At 43.8% G+C, this 22224-nt stretch overlaps 1 protein-coding gene across 6 annotated transcripts in view; it reads right to left on the reverse strand.

Annotated features, from left to right (window-relative positions):
- Positions 1-22224, reverse strand: part of OSBPL5 (oxysterol binding protein like 5) — a 175043-nt gene that overhangs the window by 73446 nt on the left and 79373 nt on the right. The window contains exon 1 of one of the 6 annotated variants that reach the window (XM_083863485.1): positions 5632-5647. The exons of 4 other annotated variants lie outside the window; for them this stretch is intronic. The gene's annotated coding sequence lies outside the window, so the exon portion shown is untranslated. Of the gene's footprint in view, positions 1-4908; positions 5287-5631; positions 5648-22224 lie in introns of those variants that run through there. One more of the 6 variants, XM_083863482.1, reaches the window with a different exon arrangement.

Consider the following 22224-nt stretch of genomic DNA (forward strand, 5'->3'; position numbering starts at 1 on the left):
ATCTTTGCACTGTGGCTTTCCTTCTATTCAGCCAGAGGGAGTTTTAGGCATGCAGGTGGATGAGCATACCCATGTCATACATATTTAACAGTGTATTTGTCTTTGCCCATCTCCTACCTGTTCAACTGAAACTATCCCACTATTCTTGCCAGTGACTACTCTGCTACAATTCTCCCACTACCAAGTGGAACATGCTGGACATAAGCAAGACTGAAACTGAGTTATCAGCCATAAGCTAAAGTCCTGGAGAATCAGGACTCCTGGGCTTGTGGGCAGCAAATCTAACAATACAGCTCTTGATAAAAGACAACAAATCTGAAAGCTGTGGAATTCAGGAATAGAACTGTTGTCATCACTTTAAACCTAACCTATACTGACACCAGCTTTTTTTGTCACTGAATGGAAAGATCCAGGCAAAAAAATCCAAACAGAAATAACTGTATAGCTCGGCTACAAACCCTCCTGGCTATAAGCACTGGAAATACAAAGGAGGTCAAAATCAGCTCCGCCTGGGGAGCTGGGAGCTCCCAGCTGGGGAGGGTAAGGGAAGCACTCACACTGCAGCACAACACCAAGACAAGGATGCCCGTGCCAGTTCCAGGGCTGCCACAGGGGAGGGAGGAGAGCTCAGAGGAGGATATGGAGAACAAGGGGCACCTGCAGACCCCGCTTCTATAGATTTATGGATCACACTGACCTTCAGTGGCTCCATGCCAAAGGCAAAAATGTGACTTCAAGTAAACATAAATCCCTGCCTCCCACAGAAATGTGAGCTGAGGTCTGACCCAAAAGGAAGATCAGGTCCTCAGCGTCCAGACTGGCCTTGTCTGAAAGGAAGCCAAACACAATGCAGCCAGTTCACAGCATTTTATCTCAGTGCTAAGAGCAGCTATACAATGCTTTCCAATAAAGAACACAGCAATTTATCACAGAGAGACAGGAGTTAGCAGGAAACACTTCCATTATCTCTGCTATGGAAAGGAAGTGACAAAGAGAACGGCTAAAAGGTGACAGACAGTTTTTATGAGGCTGGACTTCAGGCCCTCTGAGGGCTGAACAGCTCTTCTTTTCCATACCAGGAAAAAAATGATAGGCTTCAGCTATGTGGGTCTCATACAACAGGAGGGAGCTGCCACACTGTGACTTCTCAAGACAAACCAAAACAAATGAAAATATCTGTGCTCTGTCAGATCCTCAGGCTGTGTAAATCAGGGAAGTTTTGTGGCCTCCTTAGCAGGGTGAGGCTGACTGACAGTGGGGAGTGCAGGGCTGAGCATCCAGCTGGTAGAACAGAGGCAATCTCAGAGACCTGCAGTGCTGTAAGGAGGGGACAGAGGAGAACAAGAGCCCATGATGCTTCCTGGCAACTATTTGTTCTGTATTAGAAAAGCAGGCTTCAAAGTGGTTGCTGCCTACAAGCTTCAAACACAGAAGAATTTATAAACAAAAGAGCCCAGATGGGAAAGATTTGAGAAGTTTGGGAGGGCAACAGGGGAAAGAATAAAAAAATATCTCTTAAATGAAGTAAGGAAGTACCTAAAATGGCAAAAGGCTAGATGGTCTGTGCAGACTTGGTGGTGCCTCTAAAAGGTACAAAATCTTTAACATCCCATGGCTGTGCACATGTACCAAATTCCCCTACAGGGCACAAACACAGGCTGCTATTACCAACTGCCAGTAACAAACACTATTGCTCAGCCATTAGCAATCAGGAGGCACAGCAACCCACAGTGTTAGGAGCTGTACAAACACATAACCAATAATTGCCTCTGCCTCCAAAAGCATATTGGGTTTCTATCATCTCGAGCAGCACTTGGACCCAAACGTATTTGCTAAACAGCAACAGACCACAGCAGCTAATGTCTGAGGGAAGCAGAGAAAACTAAAGAGCGTAACGTTTTAATGTCTTCCCCTTGATCAGGTCAGCTCATTCAGTGCCTCTCACAGCAAAACCAATCTTCAACTGCAGTCATCTCTTCATCTTTAGAGAAATGTATAAACACAGATATTACAGCTTCACTCTTCAGACACCAGTGATGAGACTGATGTAAAGACAACTGGACCTTTTATAATGAACTATTTCCTATCTGGTTAAAAGTGAAGGAAAGCAGGCAAATAAAAGGGAGCTTTTCAAAACTGCTCAGCAGCAGACTCCTATGGGAGTGGGGCCAAGCTGAGACTGCCTCTGTCTGTCAATCTCACATAAACTGTCCTGACTGCAAACCATGCTGCCAAGAGATGCAGGCAAGGACCTGTCTGATGTCTCTGCCTCTCCTTTCAGGACTGACAATGTAGCTGGACTCTTTAAGGTGAAAGATCAGCTGTTGACAGCTTTCAGTTCCCACCCGCTGCAAACAGAACAGACAAAACCCATGAGTCAGCTCAGAGAAAGAAGTAATGTAACCCAGCCAAAGAACTCCCACAGATCATTTTCCTCCTAGAAAGAGGCAGCTGGACACTCGGCTGGGTTACAACCCAGCTGTAGATTTGTCCAAGGTCAGCTGCTTGCCCTTGATGACCATACAGCAGTTTTACCAACTGCTGCCTGCCTGTGCCACCCCAGCAGCCCCAGCCTACGGGCAGATACCCAGCCTGCCCACAGGAGTCACCTCTGCCACCATCACTGCAGCTGTGGGGAGTCAGCGAGCTCAGGGAAAAAACAGCAAAGAAGATTTGCACCTTGCTCTGCAAAACAAGCCACTGGCAGTTTGGAAAGCTGTTCCCGAAGCAGTGCTCTGTCTGGAGGTAATGAAGTTGAGAAACACAGCATAGAAATGGCACTCACAATAAGCAAAGGTGGGAATTAAATGAGACAGAGGTGACACTAACTCATTGGAGGAAACTATTAGGTTCTGTGAAAATTTATTTCCCTCAATAACCTGTCAAGGTAACTGTGCCAGGAAGCAGCACAACAAAGCACATTCCTTCTAACAAAGCTTTGCAGTCCCCTAATGGCACCAGCTTCTCCCCCCTCCATAAACTCCTTCGCATCAATATCACCTTGATATAACTTAAAACACCTTAAAATAACCTCTTACCTTGCAGAAGAAAAGGAGCCTACCCCACTTATTTTCTCTGGTAGAAGAGAACCTAAAAGCTTTAGTTAGGTCCCATGTTTCCAGACACCTGTCATCAGTCGTGCAATTAAGACAGTTCTTTCCCAAAAGATCACTTCTGCTGGTGGAACTGCCTTCCTAAAAAGCTCTGAATATAAAGTGATTTCTATACCAAATGCATTTCTCCTTTGCCTGCAAACATCAAGAGTCTTCCCTACACATTGCTTGCTACAAGACACATACTGATCATCTAGATTAACCCCCCCAATAAACCATGATGTTTAGGATTATAGTGTCTGATTGGAATTTTTCAAAGTTTCACTATGTACTGTTGGACTGCCCTGCCCTACTGATGACTGAGCTAGATGACCACAGATAAATGTTTCACACCCACCAGGCACTCACATTTCCCTGGTGCAAGTGGATTTTCAGGACCCATTTTTGCGACATTGCTAAAATGCTTCTCTATTTCCCTGGTAGCTCAAAGGCACTTTCAAGTAAGCATTACTGGAATTTACATTTCTGCTACTACATTGCCAGTTGGCTGAACATAAAAGCAATGGTCAGTAATCAGTTTGGAAGTGGATAAAATCTTAGGGGTTTTTTTATAAATAAACAACAACCTCAACACACATGACTCAGAGTCCTGACTTTATAGCCAACACACTGGCCAGTCCTTAGTTTCTTAACTGTGAATACATAATGGCAGTAACACCAAGTCTTTCCACTGTACCTCCAGTCACAAAGGAAAGATTATAAATACACAGCATATTCAACGCTTGCTTGTCAAAGAGTTATTGAGGCTGTCTGCAGACCAAGACTTGTTCTATACATGGTTTTGTACCAGTTCACCCTAGTTAAATTACAAGTATTATTTGCTGCTATATTTCTGATGATACAACAAAAGCGTGGATGTAATCAGAGCCAAAAGAAAGTACTTTATACTGGAAGAGCTGGTTCTTCTTTCCCACAGGGGAACAAGCCACACTGGTATAAGCATGTTCATACTGGCATAGCTGAATTCGCACTAGGGGAGGGTTGTATCAATATTACAGAACAGCAGTTAAAAAGTAGTGCAAGTTGTTTACATAGGCAAGACCTAATTTTGAGAGGATTTGCTCCTGATCTCAAAAACACAGCTAAAACTCCTAATTCTACGAGCAATCTAGACACAGAGAAGAACTGGACTGATCATGGGTTTAGCTGAATAAAATATACCACAAATCAATACAGATGGCTGGATAGTAATAATAACAGCAGCAAAAACATATGGAGGGGGCTACTTTCATGTGGGCTCTCACTAATAAAGCCAGTTACCCACCTCTTCTGTAGGTGAGAAGATACCCAAGCTGTTAAGCAGCAGAGGGCAAGATGGCCAACCTCGTTATTATATCAGTCCAAATTCCTTGAAATGTCAACTGATGAAGCAAATCACAGGATGCCACTGCCACAGCTGCTGCTATCAGAATTCAAGCCTCAAGGGAGCTGAGTGCCGGTGCGGTTTGGAGCAGACAGGCAGAAATGCAAATAGTGTGTTCAGATACTTTTAAATCCATCAGATACAATTCCTGCCAGTCAAAGGTTCCCAAAGCATAAGGCTATAAATGTTCAAAGAACCTACTGCAATTGCCTAAGACTGTGTCCAGCCTCTGAGGGATGGGGATGGAAACAAAGAAGAGGAGACTGAAAGGAGGGGAATAAGAGATCAGGGGAGAGGAGGAGGTCAGGTAAAAAAAAAAAAAAAAAAAAAAGGAGATACTTAAAGGCTTAAAGAGCGAGCCTACACAAAGGGAGGATTTTAGGGAGTGATAAGAAAGTAGGAAGGTTGGGATCAGGGGGAAAGGACACTCACCGCAGCGCCCGCAGCCTCAGACAGCGTTCACTCTGCTCTCCCCCGCGACACCTGCACTCGGAGCCACCATCCCCTCCCCGGTTCAGCTCCCCACCGCCCGCCAATGCACGGGGGGCTCCCTGACCCCTCCTGGACGCTGCCCCGCTCCAAGCTGCAGATCAGCACAGGAGCCAGGGAAGACACCTGCAGGCACAGCCTCTGCTCCAGGGGCACATGGCTCTGGAGCACACCTCCCACACGCTGCCAGCACCCTGCCCGCGATCCCAGCTCTCGCCCAGAAAACCAGGGCGACTCTCGAACCGCGGTGACTGTGGAAGAAAATCCCCAGAAGCGGCACAACGTCCAGAGAAAGCCTTAAACAACAATAGCCCTGGCGGGTGTGATCTGCCACTGTTTGGCAGGGGAAGTTGAAGCTGCAGCGCCCATCGACAGTAATTAATTGTCAGCACTGTTAACAGTTTCGCTGCTGATCAAAGCGGCGGGGCAGCACCGGCAGAATTACAGCCAGTTCTGTCACTTATCAAAGCACGGCAGCAATAAACAATCTGCAACTCTGTGACAGACTCCATTCCTGTCGCGCATAATCTCTCACTCTGTTCCTTTTTAGCGGTTTCTTAGCACACAGAATCTCGGTGCAATCAGAAGTAAAAAAAACCCAAACTGAAACAAACAAGCCTCCCCAATTCACTCTTTCCTGTAATGAAGAATAAAGTAAATCCTTACAACTCTGGAATCACTCAGTGCACTCTGCACAGGACTCAGATACAAACGAGTTTGACAAAGATTTCTCAGCTGATGCAGCTGGGCAGTAAAAGCGTCATGTCTTAAGCTGTACAGAACCTGAACCTGCCATGCAGAGGCAGGTTTGCCAAGCACTGGTGCAGGCTTCAGGTACACTAGCACAGTACTACTGCTTTAGATTTAAAAACTATCCAATGGATGTTGCTAGTTACAGTATCCCATGGCAATTGTACAAATATTTCAGTGGGCGAGCATTTGTAATTACAGCCCTGAATCACTGCATCTGGAAAATATCCACATTTTTTCCTTCGTGGGTTTTCCCGATACTGCTAAATTAAGAGACAAACAGAGAACACACACCTCAGCCAAAGCTCCCTCCCAAGGCTATCTGTGTTGCTGTTGTTCTCTTCAGGATGTGCCCTTCCCTGGCTCTCATCACAGTGAAGAAAGAGTTTTGCAAAAATATCTTTATCTGCTGGTGTCACTCACTGCAGTGCATCAGTCAGTATCTTTTTGTATACAGTTCTACACTGACTTCAAAGAATCAGAATAATGCAATGCCTTGGGTTGGAAGGGACCTTAAACATCACCTTCTTCTGAACCCACAGATACACCTTCCACTAGATCAGGCTTGCTCAGAGCCCCATCCAGCATGTGCATTTTCTTCTTGCTCATCAGCCTGAGAGGAAGGTCCCTGCTCAGCCATGCTGGTTTCTGGCCTGCCTCACTTGATTTCTTACACATTGGGAGGGAGAGGTCATGTGCTCAAAGAAAAGTGGCCTTAGAGTGTTGCCAGCTCTGGTCAGCTAAGGACAGTTTCCCAGGAAATCTCATCCACTAATTCTTTAAACAGCTGGAAGTTCACTGTTTTAAAGTTCAGGGTCGTGGCTTTGCTCTATGCCACACCCATGTTTCTTGAGATCACAAACCCAGCCAGGACATGCCCACTACAGCCCAGGCTGCCTCCAGTTTTAACCCCTGTAATGAGTTCATTTGCACTGGAGAGCACCAGGTCCACTAATGCATCTTCCCTCATTGGTTTGTGTAACACTTAGATCTGAAATTTACCCTTGATGCACTCCAGGAGTTCCCTGCTTGGCTTACAGCCAGCTGCACTGCTTTTCCAGCAGATATCTGGATGGTTGAAATCCTCCATCAGGATGAGAACCTTGTGAACATGATGCTTCCAGTATATGAGAGAAGAGGCCCCATGAACAGGTTCCCCCTGGTCAGACACCTGTAGTAGACCCCAGCCATGAGGTGTCCTTTGTTGGTGTGGCCCTTGACTTTTACCCACAAGTGCAACTTGTTTGTAGCTGTTTCTCAGTAACAGCCCTTCACAATCCACCCAGTCCTTAACAGAGAGTGCAACATTCTCATTCCTTCCCAGTCTCTCTCTTCTGAAGAGTTTGTAGCTCTCCATTGCAGTGTTCCAGTTGTGTGATCATTCCAATGTGTTTCCATGATAACAATTCCATCAGAATTCTCTAACTGAAACATGCTTTCCCACTCCTTCTGCTGCATGAACTGGGGTCTTGGGGCAGACTTGTGTCAGACCATATTCCTCCAAGACATCTGGCACAGTGTGACTAAAGAACTTTGGAAGAACTCCCACTTGTTGCACTAATTTCTCATTAATAAATGAAGATGCAGTGATATTGTAACAATGCAAAGCCAGAATTTTTGAGGTCTTTTACACCTTCAAAGTACTGTGCAAACAAGGATTAAAATGTATGCATAAACACCACCTTCTACACTTGACAGACCATTGTTTGCTGAAGCCACAGCACCTGCTGAGACATGATCTTTTATTGGATTAGATACTTGAGCTATCAGACACTGCAGCAGCAGGAAACTATTGAAATCCTCATGGGAGGCAATGCTCATGTGTCAGGTAGCACAAACACCGCTGGGATTCTAAAGCTGCCTGCCACCTTGGAGGAAGTGATAAATCACAGTGGAGCATCAGGCAAGGAGTGATGCCAAGGCCAGGGGTCCACAGACCCTCTCCCACAAGGGGCTGGGAGAACCAGGGCACCCAGAGAAACTGGGGTTACCATGCAGGATGCACAATACCCCCCAAACACCCACCCTCAATTAAGAGGGCAGAGGAACCCTGCAGTAAATTCTGCAAGTAATTAAGAGAGTGGAAAGTAAAAATTTTTTTACTGCATGTCCCAGAGTCTCAGGGACTCTTCAGGCAAAAGTATTTCTCTCATTTTCAGACCATTTTAAAGGAGCCCTCTGTGGCTGGGTATTATGAGCCAAAAATAAAAACTAGGATAAATTTAAAGAGAAGGATTCACAAGCAACCAGCACTGTGAAGGGTCCAAGGTCTCCACTGAGGCAAGGGGATAGATGCAGGGCTTCTGTCTGAGAAGGACACCCTGAGACCATCCTTGTTGTGAAAACAGAGGGGATTTCTCAGGCCCATGAGACAATGTGCTAGGGACAGTTTTGTCCAGGAAAAAGATCTGATGGTCTCTTCAAGCCTATGTTTCCCTCGGTTCACAAATTCACCATTTTCACTGTCTCTTAAAGGGGGTGGAGAATTTTTGAATGGGTACGTGCATAGGCAGCAACTCCTTCTCTGTATTAAACCACTAAATATCACAGCAACCTGGTGGCCCTTCACAAACAGTTTTAGACTGTGGTCTGCCCTTGGCAGCCGTGAGACTCACTGGCTCCAGGCAAGGCATGACAATCCAGAGCAGAGAACTGTCACAGCATCATTTATGAACAACGGCACATCTACCTCTACCATCCATCTCAGCCACAGAAAAACAATGGCAAGTCATAAAATTTCTTCCCAGAAGGAAGCTATTATAACTGCTTCCAAGATGTCCTACCTCTTCCTTACACTACTTCAGGATGAATGCCATAACAAAATTAATTTCCACAAACTGCTATGTGTTTGCCCTCTTGCCAGCTCATACCCTCGGCTGGGCTCGGGTCAGTGGTGACCTGCCTGCAGTCAGTGTGGACAGAATCAGCCTCAACACTTCTTGATCTCAGAGAGACTTTCTTGAAGGTAATTTTCCACGTGCCTGATGATCATGTGCTCACTGGCTCTTTCTTTGTTTATGCTCCATTTCTGCCAAGTAACAGCGTCCTTCCTGTAAATGAAAAAATCATGTCTGTGTCCCCAAGCTTATACCACCAGGTGGTTTTCTCTGTAAGTTTGGCTGAATAAGGTGCTTTCCTAAAAAGCAGGCAAAACACTTTGATCTTCAAAAAAGAGGACAACATTCGGGCAGACCATTATTAAATGCTGTTAGAGAAAGGCCAAGTAGCACATGCAGCTTTGTATTACTAAATTAACAGCGCAAAACCAGACCTTAGAACAGACTGTCCCACTTAAAACACTTCCAAATTCTGAAGCTGCAACAAATCAATGACCTGATCAATTCACAACTAGAAAACAATCGAGCTGGCACGTGGATTATGCAAGTAGGTTCAACTCCCACACAGGAACTCATGGTCCATGTAGCAAAGCCGCTTCCAAAGACACTGTGACTTTGGAAAAGTTTGTTAACCTGTCTAGGAAATCTCAGCATGCTCTCGCCTCAAAGTCTACACCGGCCCTTTTCCTCTGGGTATTTCTTACTCAGTCAGAGACAATGCCCAAGTAACACAAAATAGTTTTTTTCCTACAGCTGAAGTAGCAAAGGCATCTCCCTTTGTGTCTTCTTATTTCCTGCAAGAAAAGGCACACCTTCTTCCTTGGAATCTCTCTGAATCATGGAGCAGGCAGGCAGCCCTTAACCCCCTTCTGGCCAGGCAGCAGGACATAGGCATTGCTGAGGAAGACTCCCTACAACCCTGCTCAGCCCTCCAGCCCCAGCACCCTTTGGCCATCCAAAGGCCAAAGGATGTGAGGACTTCAGTGGTTCTGGCAAGGAGGGCGTAGTGCAGCCAAGGTTCCCAGGTCTTTCCCTGATTGTACAATCTTCACAGTGTACTTATAGCTTTAAAAAAAAACCCAACAAAACAAAGCAAATAAATGAGAAATGACATATTTTTCTTTCTCCTTTTAGACCTGGAATCCTCTTGAAATATCATTGACATGAAAGAGATTTGCGTTTTATATTTTTTGTGGTTGCAGAGTGACAGAAACAAAACATGTCAGGCTGTAAAGTGCTGTTTTTCCATCAAGCAAAATGAGGAGGAGATGAAGGAAGAATTGCTTTCTGATGTATGCCTGGTCATACTTTCCCACCACTTCCAGACTACCCATTAACTGCTCATTTCCACAACTGCACATTTTGGTACGACACAGGCAAGCCCTTCATTTCTAGTCAGCAGCAGATTAAACCATATTATATCCAGAACTTTGATAAAGAAAAACTTTTCAGTTCTAAACTGCTATAAGACTGTTCTCAAACAGTCCTTCTTGCTACATCATCTCATGCTATTTACAAACAAAACCTATTTTTTACACAAATAGAATTAATTAATCTGTTTTCTTAAACTGCTTCCAAGTTGCTCTGTGAACAGGGCCAAGTCTCTACCAGCTCCCTACACTGCCATATTAAAAAGAACCAACAAAAAACTAAAAACAACAGTGTAGAAACTAACATTTCAATTTTTCAGAAAAGACATGCTTTATTTCCAGGTTTAACCAATTCCATAGGTTGTGCCAGTGGCTTTATCAATACAGCAGCCAAACCAATTTCCTGCCTTTTCATTAATTCCACTTGTCTCAAGCCTCTACTATATTTTAAATGGCTGCTACAGTTCTTTTATTTGACATTCAGATATATCAAAGAAACATTTAGGTATCAAACAGAGACCATTGAGAACAAATAAAATTCTGCCAGTCTCACTTGCTAAAAAGCATCTTTTGCCTAAATCAGTCTTTTCTGTTGGCAAACTAACAGGGCCATAGGAAGAGGGTTACTGATCATACTGAGGTATTCTTGTTGCTTTATGCAAAGTACAGATTTGATGGGATGCTGCTTTTCCCCAGCAGTGCTGCCACTAACAGCAACCCAGCTCATGCAAAGAAAGTAATATTTCTAAATCCCAGCACTTTGATTCCTGAAGAATAATAAATTCAGCACCGATCCCATAGCCTGATCTGAAAATGGGACTGAAGGCTTTTCTGTGCTGGCAGCCCCCTGAAAGAACATAAATTCAGAACTTGGCCAATTTATAGGATCAACATCCATTAATCAACACAGATCTTCCCTGCCACTACCACCATCAGCGAATGTGATGCTGTATCACTACAGAGATGATTTTCAGAAGAGCTGTATCTTCCTGCCTTCACAGGGGCTCCACTGTACCTGATCAGTAAAATACTGTAGTAATAAGGTAGAAGAATGAAAAAAAATGCAAGGCCTTACAGGATCAGATTAAAGAGGTATTATTTTGGACATTTACATAGAGACACTTGAAGAAACAATTTTTCTTTAAAAAAAAAAGTGTGTGTGTGTGTGGCGGGGGTGAATTACAGCCAGTTTGCCTTGCAGTTCAAAGAACCCAGGAGCCCAGGTATCAAAGAGATTTGTAAGAAAAGCCACGCAGAAAGTAAAAGCTGTTAGAAACTAATAAAGAAGCATCAAATGGCAGGAAGGGGGGGGGGAAGTGTGCAACCAACAGAGCAAGAATATGCTCAGCACCCATCCCTCTAGGCAGATTATTCTTCTCAGTGTATTTCTGGCTAGCAGGCTAATCTTGGGAATACTTTTGTTACATTCTCTGTGCCTGTTTCTGGGAACATAGCTATGAGAAATACGCCTGCTGAAAGTATGAGTAGGACTGGGCTTTGAGCCCTAGTTAAGGGAAAATGTAAACCTTCCTCCAAATCTATGATTAGGTCCCGTGATTCAGGAAGAAGCAAGAAAATAGCTAATATGTGTTTATAAACCTTGCCACATCTGCTTCCAAACTTTCCATTAACAACTTGGTGAGTATCCAGTAACAGGAGATTTTCCAGGGCCAGGACACTGAGGAAACACTGCTGTGTGAAACGTGCACTATTGTAATGATATTCCCAAATGACACTGGGTAAGGTGGTGACAGGATTTGTGCTTGCCTGAATCGCTGCCATGCTGCCAGTAAATGTCAAGGCTTTGGGTGTGGGGTGTTGTTCTTTTTCTCAGTTTAATAAACAAAAGCTGCAAAGAGAAGTCTTTTCCTTCAAGGCTGACTGCAAATGTGCAGAGAACAGGAAAGAGTTTGTCTTGCTGCACCCAGAAGGACAGAGACAAGGAGAACTTGCAGCCTCAAGAGCAGCCCAGTCAAGAACTGGAGGAAAAAGGCCATGGCTGAGTGAGTACAGCAAGCCATGGGCAAACAGGTCAGTGCATCAGGCAAACTGGGTGCTCTGTCTGTGGGAAATCAAGACAAAGGCTGCTGGGACCAGTCTTAGAGCCCACTTCTCCCAGCACAGAGTGAAAGCAGGACAAGGGTGCTCCTCACCCACCCAAGTGTCCTCTGCTTCCAGCAGCTACAGAGCACAAGAGACTGAAAAATTCCATATGGAGAAACATGTGCTGGCTGCTACAGGGTAAAATAAACTTTCTAAACAGACTGAGCCATCGTGATTATGTGCAATCCTGAATTGTTTGTTGTGACTTTAGTTACTAAAACTGGTAGGAAAGGAATCAGCCCTTAGTTTCAAACATACAGTGAGAAAAAGACAGCATAAGGGATGATGAGGAAGTTGCTCTTCCTCGTGGCTCAACATGCAGAGGATGAACTCTGACTGACTTCTGCAATTAAAAAGGGAAAAAGAGAAAGTGTTGTTTGTTAAATCGGGAACTTGACTTCTCAGCAGTGGCAGCCTGTTTCCATGAATCAGCATGCCACCCCACCTTGGGAAGATTTTTTCCAAATCAAATCACTAATCTGCAAAAAGTGTAATGGCAACCACAGCTCTAGTCCATTTTCAGAGTCACACATTTTCATATCCACACTTAGTGCTTGGTGCCAACATGTTTTGTCCTAAGTACTTTATATTAGCACATGGCAGACAACCTCTGATAAGAAACAGTCACTGAGGATGAAGTGGCACAAAAAAAGGCTTTTCTTGGTAAGAGTTATCCAGATTTTAAAAATTCCAGCAAAAGGCAAATTTGTCCAAATCTTCAGAAACCCATTTCAAAATGTTCAAAAGCTTGTACTTTTGTGTCAGAGAATTTGGCAATCTGAAGAAATTTTGATGCCTCCTAACATGACTTTGATACTGCTTTATACAGTAAGACACACATTCTTCAGACTATGCCAGTAACTTGTTCAGTGGTCATTTTTTTCTGTGCTGGTAAGTTGAATGTATGGGGCTCTTACACTAAATTGGTCATTAGGCTTAATTTTACTTAACTGCAGCTACTTAAAGATGAGTTTATTGTCTGGAGCTACATAAACCAGAAAGGAAGGAACACCTATAAAAAGTAAATTACCTTATTTCTTCCAACACTCTTGTTTACATTATGGCTTTTACACAAACATTGTGTACTCCAGCTTAAAATTAAGGTAGAACCATGGGACTGGATATGAGGTGACTAATGTGTCAGTTCCCTTTGAATCCAGCTATTAGCAACCAGAGTCAGAAACAGCCTGTTCTGCTCCCTCTTCATGAACCCTTTGACTTTAATGCTTTCAAGCTGTACAAGGTTCTGATTTTACAACAGCTCCCAAAAAGAAAAAGATGTTATGGGTATGGTAAGAAAGCCAGTAATAGAGCCAGATGCAGTAAAAAACACCAGAGTCCAAAGCCTCAGTAAAAGTCACTTTAAATACCATTATCTCTGCTGGTAAAGAACATGCCAGACACATGGAGCCAGACCCACAGCTGGTGAACTGACTCTGATGCAAGTGAGGCTATTTACACGATGTCCTTTATGTTTAGCAGAGAGCAGGGTCTGTTTGAGAGGACAAACCACGAGGCTCTGGGCTGCCTTTGAAGTGCTAACACACCATTTCATGCCATAGATAGCTGGGTATCATGTGTTGCATTGCCTTCTGTTTAAATTGTACTGCTGTGGCTAAGCACAGCAGCTGCACAGCAAGGAGGGAATGACTTGCAATCCAGCAGAACAGCCAGTGCCTGCACTCCACCCAGGAGGTGCTGTACGTGCTGGAGGCACAGGAGGACATGTAGCAGCTAACTCTGATACAGTCAGTCAGACTTGAGTCCTGTGATCTAGAAAATAGCCTTTGCCTTGAAGGGGTGGACACCCAAAGGAAGGAGTGCTGGCCACAAGTGTGCTTTCCACATCAAAGAGCTTGATTCTAAAACCAAAGCAAGCAAGAAGGGTTGGAAGCAGCATTTCTGACAGAACATGCCATTTTTAAAATGGCAATGTAACATGGTTGCCAAAGGATTTTTTTTCTCTCTGAAACCACGCCTGTTTTAGACTCTTCTGCCAAGAAAATCCATTTCTGCAGCTGTGTCATCAGTGACTCAGAGATTCCCTGATGCTGAGTCTCCAGACTGGTCCCATCGCTGGTTCAGTGGCACATATGGCAAGAAGAGATCAGCACAAGAGGATGGGGAACCAAGACTAACATGTCAGAGCCAGGTTTGTTTCTGGAATATTTTTGCTTGTATTAAACACAGTCAATACACCAGTAATGGAAAGCCAGATAAAAACAGACTGTTAGCTGTGAGCCCATACCTGGAACATGGCAGTAGATGAACAGCCACACAAATGTCTTTTCTCTGCAGCTCCCTGCACTGAGCAGCAGGTGAACACAACAAGCACAATACAAGACCTCAAGCCTGCTACCTCTGGTCTGGCATTTTACACCTTTCCCAGAAAGACTGAGGTGACAGACTGCCATTATTCAGTTGAGAAGAGACGAGAAAAGTGCTTCCCTGTGGGGACAGGGAAGAAGGTGGATAACTGAGGACCTGGTGGTGAAAAAAATAAATGAAACAAGCCAAGTGTACATTTAATCCCTTGAAATCTGGCTTCAACTATTGAGTTCAAAAGTGGTCAACCCCACGATTTTCAGGGATGTTAGATGGGTCTGGGATAGCTAAACATGATCTAGAAGGGTCACATCTCCCTCCTGAGCATTGTGGGAAACAGCACAGAGTGTTACAATGTGGGTGAAGCTGGATAAAAAAGAAGGCAGAGACTGTTTCTTGCTTAGATCTCTACAGGGTACTATCCATCACATCCTAATGGTTCAGAGACAGAAGGATCCAACAGCATTAAATATCCACTGCACACATGGTACACACATGTAGATACACACACACCCCAACACATATATCTGCATGCACACATGTGTGGGTTCAATACAACACTCACTCTTACAGAAAGGCAGCAAAACCTATCTGCAACATAATACTGCAATGATGATATCCTGACTGATTGCTATTTCAAGACACTGTCACTGGAAGAGATTTACATCTCTATCACTGCGCCCGCCCATGCAATTAGTCTATCTTTGTGCCAAATTATATTAATGGACAATGAGTGGAAAATTTCTATTTAAAAAAACATTCGCAGGGAAAAAGAAATATCTATGGAGATGCACTACCTTTAACAAAGGAGAAAGTTCAAAACTGAGAAAGCTTAGTGCTACAATTCCCTGCTTAAAAAGCATTGGAAAATTCCAATTACTGCCTCTCAACTTTTTTTTTTTTTTTTTTCTTATAAACAAAACAGATCAGTGCAATTTAATCAACAAGATGATAGTGCAGATGAGCTTATGGTGTGTGGAGAGACATAATTAAGCTTGTGAACCCTAAATCTAAACTTAACCCTGACTAAGTCTAACCCAACCCTTAATCCTAACGCCTAGTCCTAACTATTAACCTTAAACTACACTTAGACTTTGGCAATGCACAACATCTCTCAGAGCAGCCAGGACTGGGGAAACAACGCCCACATGGGGGGAAAAAAATCCCTCAGCTGTTTTTTTTTTTTAATTCTAAGTTGAAAAAAGATAATTAACAATTCTACATCAAAGGCAACCTGCAAGACTAAATGCACATGTACATGGTTAGACACATTCAGTCCCTAACACTCATTCAACATCCACTCAATTCCACCCCTCACTTGGAACGCTCAAGTTGAAGAATACCACTCCCTTCACCTGTCCTGGTTTTAAATTCTTTGCAAGGATTATGAGAAAACGGCTCTTCTCTTCTTCCCTGAACTCATCTCACAGTCCTTACATGACAGTCACACAAAACAGAGTTTAGGCTTCAGAAAAACACATCTCTTTGGCATCTCAACAACTCTGTGTACTGAGCTGACTTCTATAAAAGCAGAAGAAAATTTCACAGCAACTTTCCTTGATCACACCACTCAGCTCAGTCAAACACTGCAGGACTTAACAAGCCCAGGCATCTTCATCAAAGCAAATAAAACAGTAATTATAAATGGAGCTTTTTCCAAAGAGAGACAGATTGGCAGGTAGCATTTTTCTCTTTACCAAATGCAAGGTAGGTACAGCATTTCAACAGAAGCAGACAAATATCTCACAGTGAATATATCAATGTCTTCACAAAGTAACAAGGTTTAGATCCTGCCTTGGTGACAGTTGGAATCACACTGCACTGTCAAATCTACCCAGTTTCCTTTCCCAGGGCACCCTGAGTTCATGCACATGAGTTTAGAGTAGAGCTGCTCCTAAATTTCCACAAGTACTCTACTGAAATCACAGTTCATTTCAGCAGGGAATAAGTTTTAGAAATTTTCCCTGAGTAAATGAGGTGATCCCATTGGAAATATTCCAATGCAAGAGAAATCTGGTTGGCTTTTTTAGTAGAGACCAGCCTTTGATAATCTCCCACACTGTACTGCACAAATAGCCTGGCTGATCCACATGGGTGGCTATCATGACTAAGGCACTACTCACAGTGACCAAAGGTGATAAAAACATCTGTTCCTTCCTGGTTACCACAAAGAGGTGGCCTTCTACTATGGTATGTATGAGACTAATGGCATGCAGGGAACTGACTCATGTATTAGGTGTGTCCTATCTTTAGAAATAATGTCACACCAAAGAAAATGATGAAATGGATTTCTACTTTGTGCACAACATGGATTCGGTGTCTTTAGATAAGCAAAGAATAGAATTCCTGTGTCCTCTCCTTTACACAATTTAAATGACATAAACGCACACAAGCAGGTTGAACAATGACAGACTGTCATGTTTGTGGTGAACATACCAAATCAGTTTCAAATATGTAAAGTGTGTAGTGAGATGGGCACTGGGCATGGTAACCCATCCTGGAGCTGATACTTTTGCTGTCCTCCCATCAAACAACAGCCTAAGCAGACACTTACCCACTCCCCAATATAGTTCCCTAAAATGTCTAAGAGAAGAACAAGCCCACAAAAGCTTTTGGAGCACACTGAGGTGTGGAACACCATCACTTTGCAGAAAGCAACATTTTTGCACATATTGTCCTAAATATATCTATTATGAACCAATTACTATGCAATCCAAAAGTAAGGATTTTAATTAAATGAACTCCTGTAACACTCCCCAGATTTCTCACCAGCATGATAGTACTGATGTTTCCAGAAACTGGAGTTTCTGAAATACATGTAGAAAAACGAAATCAAACATTTTGCTCTAACTTTCTAATGCAAGTAAAAAGTCTCCCCCATTTCTTCTTATCTCACGCATCCATTCTGAGCTTTGTTTGCTCCAAAAGAGTTTAAAGTGCTTTGTGTTTAAAGTGGTCAGGAAGGGTCAGCTTTCCACCAGTCACCACTGATGCTGAATATTCCCATACTATGAAGCACCTTGTCACAAAGATCTGGTGGTCTTGTAGATATAACATGGGATTGGAAGTTAAAAATAAAACCCCAAACCATCTGCATTTCTGTTTTCTAGTCCATGTTTAACTGTACAAACATGTAGGGTGGGGACTTTCACTCTTCCTGTTGGGCAATGCATGAGCACATTGGGTGTCTGATCTCACCCAGGAAAGAGAAAAACTCTTAAATTGGAAAAAGAGTGGAAACTATTCACAGGTGGAATAGAGAGACTCAGGATCCACCTTATACCTGGAGGAACAGCAACTGATGGAAAGCAAGCAGCAGCCCAAATCCTGCCCCACTTTTCTCCTCTGGCTCTCTGCTCTGCAAATCCCTGACATTCAGCTCCAGCAGCAGGGGAGCTGAGGAGTAAAAAGACTATTGTTCTGGCCTGCAGATAGACCACAAAAGCAATAAAAATGACAACCAGGCTTTCCAAGCAGACATCTGCTAGAAGGACCTCAGAAAGATAAGCAGTACTAATACACAGAGACTGATAATAAACCCAGTTATACACCAGAACACAGGAGGTTATTTTTTATAACAGGTAACAGCAAATTCAGCCCCAGAGTAACTACAGCAGCTTTCTGCTTGCCACAAGTCATCCCCCACCTACAGCAGATTCCAGGGAACTGTACATCCAGCAGGTAGGTATTCTAGCAGTGCTCTCCTCTTTCAGGAGGATCCTCATTGCTGATATTTACATTGCCCAACATCTCATAACAAATTGTGTCTCCTAAATCAGGAAATTAGTCTCTGTTTTCAATTGGAGGGGAGAGGCTCCTGCCAAGAGTGACTAAAAGCAGCAGCCTCTCTCAGAGGAGCCTGGTATTCCTATGCTCTTAGGGCAGACACTGAAGTCAGACAGCTCCAAGTAGCAAGTCAAGATACCCACTTGAAGCTTCTTTCCATGCCACTTACATATATCTTTTTTCAGGAAGTAAGCAGTACTTCTGGCTACACAATATTGGTTCCTGAACAGCTATTCAGATTACCCTTGTAACCTTTTTCTACCACTGAAGTACCTTACAGGAATGCACCTGGGCCAAGCCTGCATCACTCTTCCCCCCAGGCCTGGCTGTAGCTGTATATGGAAGCCCCAAGTGCAAATGATAATACTGGGAAGGAAAGGAGAGAATTCCAAGTTTGAGGTTTTTCAAAATTTGCAATTCATTACCTGGAGCAGAATTTGGAGCAGCAGGCAACACTGTAACATTTATGAAATGCCACTGCATTGACTCTCGATACATTTCTTGCAGCATAATTAACTATAGCTATGGTGTCTTTTTGATAAGGGGCTGCAGAAGAAAGCAAATTACCACTTAAGGCCACATTCAGCAGGGAGAAGTGAGAGATGCATAACAAAATTATGTGAAATGGTTATTAACTCGTGAATGTGTTATCCTTCCAGCCCAGGCCGAAAGAGATCTCAAGCAGTGTTGTACTGCATTTCTTCCCCATGCCTCTATCTGAAGCAAGTCTGAGTGCATTCAGGTCATGCATTGGCAGGTATTTCTCCAGCATGCTCTTAATAACTTCCAATGAAGAAAACTTCACAGCTTTTCTTCTGCAGCCTCTTCCAACAATCCATCATCTTTACAGTACATGGGTTTTCCTAATGCTTGATCTGACTAATTTATTTACACCAAGAATGAGAGTACCATAGATACACTTATTATCATCACTGCAGTGGCTTGTAATTAAACTTACTCAACACTTCCCAGTAGAGGACTTGTACTCAATTGAATTTAGAGTATTTGTGTTGAAATTCAGCATCTCAGTCAACTGCCTCAGGGCTGGTTTGAAGAACATTTCAACCAGAGATAATCAGTGATTTCCATGAATGAATGGAGATACAATGTAAATTGCATGCTAGCCAGAGACCTTCCCTTGGAAAAACTCGGTATTGAAACCCTCCCCTGAGACACACACATACACCCTTGGAATTTGCATGTATATCCTAGCACCACTTCTTTGGAAAAGTACTGAAATTTGGCCATGCTGTGTGTTTTCATTCCAGCCTTTCATACCACCACTGCTGCTGCAGCCACTCCACGTGTGAAGGAAGGTAAAATCCACGGGAGCTGAACCTCACAAGGTTCAGACCGTCACAAGGCACAAACAGCTCAGAAACACACACAGGCTGGAGCAGGGACATGTTCCATCCACACTGAGCCTTTCCTGCTGCCAACCGTGTGTTGGCACACCGAGAATTGGCAACAGAGTGAGATACAGGGGAAGATGCAACCAAAACAAACTCTCCAAGAACACAGTCTGGGACCTGATACTTTTCACTCTGAGCAAACCTCCTAGTATGTCAGTGGAACACAGCTGGTTCCTAGTACCTGACTCACAATCTGCCCTTCCATCTCTCCTGTGAGCCTCCAGCTCAAGGACAAGTGGCAAGGCAAGACAGTGAAAAAGCCTGGGAGTATGGGAATCTACTTGCAAATAAATGGGGGATTGAGTCCAAAGTGCTGTCTCTTCATGGGTATAAAGTTTTTTAAATTAATAGATAATCAACCTGAAGACATAGGACTCCAATCTGAAGTTATAAACTCAGTCTCACAAATGCCTGATTTCCTATTTTAAACTCTAATTACCTTTCCCCATTGCTTTCCATCACAATGTAAAGAATGGATTCTCACTGGCACAGTGCCTACAGGGTCATTCCACAAACAGCAGCGAGTTCTTCACAGCTGGAGCATGGGAAGGGGCATGAATCACATCAGCGTTTTTCAAAGGGAACACTTAGGAAGAAGTTCTCAATTTGCAATCATCCAGTGAAGGAAAACAAACAAAATCTTAAATGCGCTAGCAACAGCTTTGGGGACAGATAAAAAGATTTAGGAAAAACCCACCTTTGATCTCCTGTGGTGTAATTAACCATAATATAACAACATACAAGTAAAGAGATGGAGATAAGCAAGGGCAGAACCCCTACAGAAACCCAGTATCTGGAGTTACCATCATCTGTCTTGCCTATATGAAATGATGTATGACAGTTTGCACCTTAGGGGGGTTCTAGCAAGGATACAGCATTTCAAGAGAGCATAAAGCAATGATTCTATTAATATTGGATTAATCTCCAAATATTTTCTTCATTCCTGGTTTTACACTGATGAATAATTTCGTTTTTATGATCATTCCTCTTAGTTCCATCTACACCTATATCTGAATCCAACACATTATTTATATATACAGGTCTCTGCATGTATTAAACTCTCCTTTTTCACTTCACTCTTGCCAGAATAGTATTAAGTAACAGCAAAGAATCTTATTCAGACTGTGTCCAAGGCAAAGGAGGGAGTCCCCTCAGTCTGTCTTTCAAACCAAAACTACCTACCCCAAGCTAAAAAAGTGAAAAGCCTCTACTGCTTTCCCACCTAACCGGCCTTTTCACACCGGTAAAATTATTCAGTTGTGCAAATGATTGCAAAAGAGGGGTATGTCACTGTAAGCTTCCCACATGCATCTGATTCCAAAGTATGAGGCAATGAGTGTTCCTATCTAACAGCTCTCACATACAGATCCGAGGGCATTTGGGTGTGTGAGGGCTGAAACAAGCACAGCTGTGTTTGGAGTTTGGCATTTCCCTGGAGAAACTGGCTGCTCATGGCTTGGGCAGGTGAACTCTTCACTGTGTAAAAAACTGGCTGGGTGTCTGGGCCCAAAGAGTGTCAGTGAATAGAGTTAAATCCAGCTGGCAGCCAGTCCAAAGTGATGTCCTGCAGGGCTCAGTGCTGGGGCCAGTCCTGTTTAGTGCCTTTATCAACAATCTGGATGAGAGGATCAAGGGCTCCCTCAGTCAGGACAGTGTAGGAAGTTCAACAAGGCTCAGTGCTGGGTCCTGCCTTTGGGTCACAACAACCCCAGACAGGGCCACAGCCTGGGGCAGAGGGGCTGGGAACCTGCTGGGCAGAAAATGACCTGGGAGTGCTGGTGACAGCAGCTGAACATGAGCCAGCAGTGCCCAGGTGGCCAAGAGGGCCAGTGGCATCCTGGCCTGGATCAGCAACAGTGTGGCCAGCAGGACCAGGGCAGGGATTGTCCCCCTGTTCTCAGCACTGCTGAGGCCACACCTTGAGTGCTGAGTCCAGTTCTGGGTGTCACTAGAGGACATGAAATGAAGGACACTCACACACTCAGTTCAGAGCAAAAAAGACATTTATCTGGGATTTCAATTTATATAGTTTTTAGAGTTTGACCAGCGATTGGCCAATGAGGTTGACACCTCTCTGACCCCACTGGTCAACCTAGAAGTCCATCAAATATCCTTCCTCCAGAGAGGAATGTACAGTTCACTCCTGTTGACAAGAAAAATCCATGAGAAACTCCAGTATGAAAATGCAAACATCAGACAGCTGACAAAGATCAGGGCAACATCTGGGTGCCTCAGGTCAAGCAGGACATTGAGAGGCTGGGGTGTGTCCAGAGAAGGACAACAGAGCGTAGGAAGGGTCTGGAGCACAGGTCTGATGAGGAGCAGCTGGCAGAGCTGGAGTTGTTTAGGCTGGAGAAAAGGAGGCTCAGGGGATCCTTGTCACCCTCTACAAGTACCTGAAAGGAGGCTGTAGCCATGTTGGATTCAGCCTCTTCTCTCAAGTAAAAAGCCATAGGAAAGGAAGCAACTGCCTCAAGTTGTACCAGGGGAGGTTTAGATTGGATATTAGGAAAGAAATTATTTTCCAAGAGGGTTGTTAAGCACTAGAACAGGCTGTCCAGGGTAGTGGCAGAATCACCACTGCTGGAGGTATTTAAAAGCCATGTAGATGTGGCACTTTGGGACATGGCTGAGTGGTGGACTTGGCAGTGGTGGCTTAACGGCTGCACTTGATAA

Source organism: Zosterops lateralis, assembly GCF_965231275.1.
Source record: "Zosterops lateralis genome assembly, chromosome: 6".
In the NCBI taxonomy this organism is placed as follows: Eukaryota; Metazoa; Chordata; class Aves; order Passeriformes; family Zosteropidae; genus Zosterops; species Zosterops lateralis.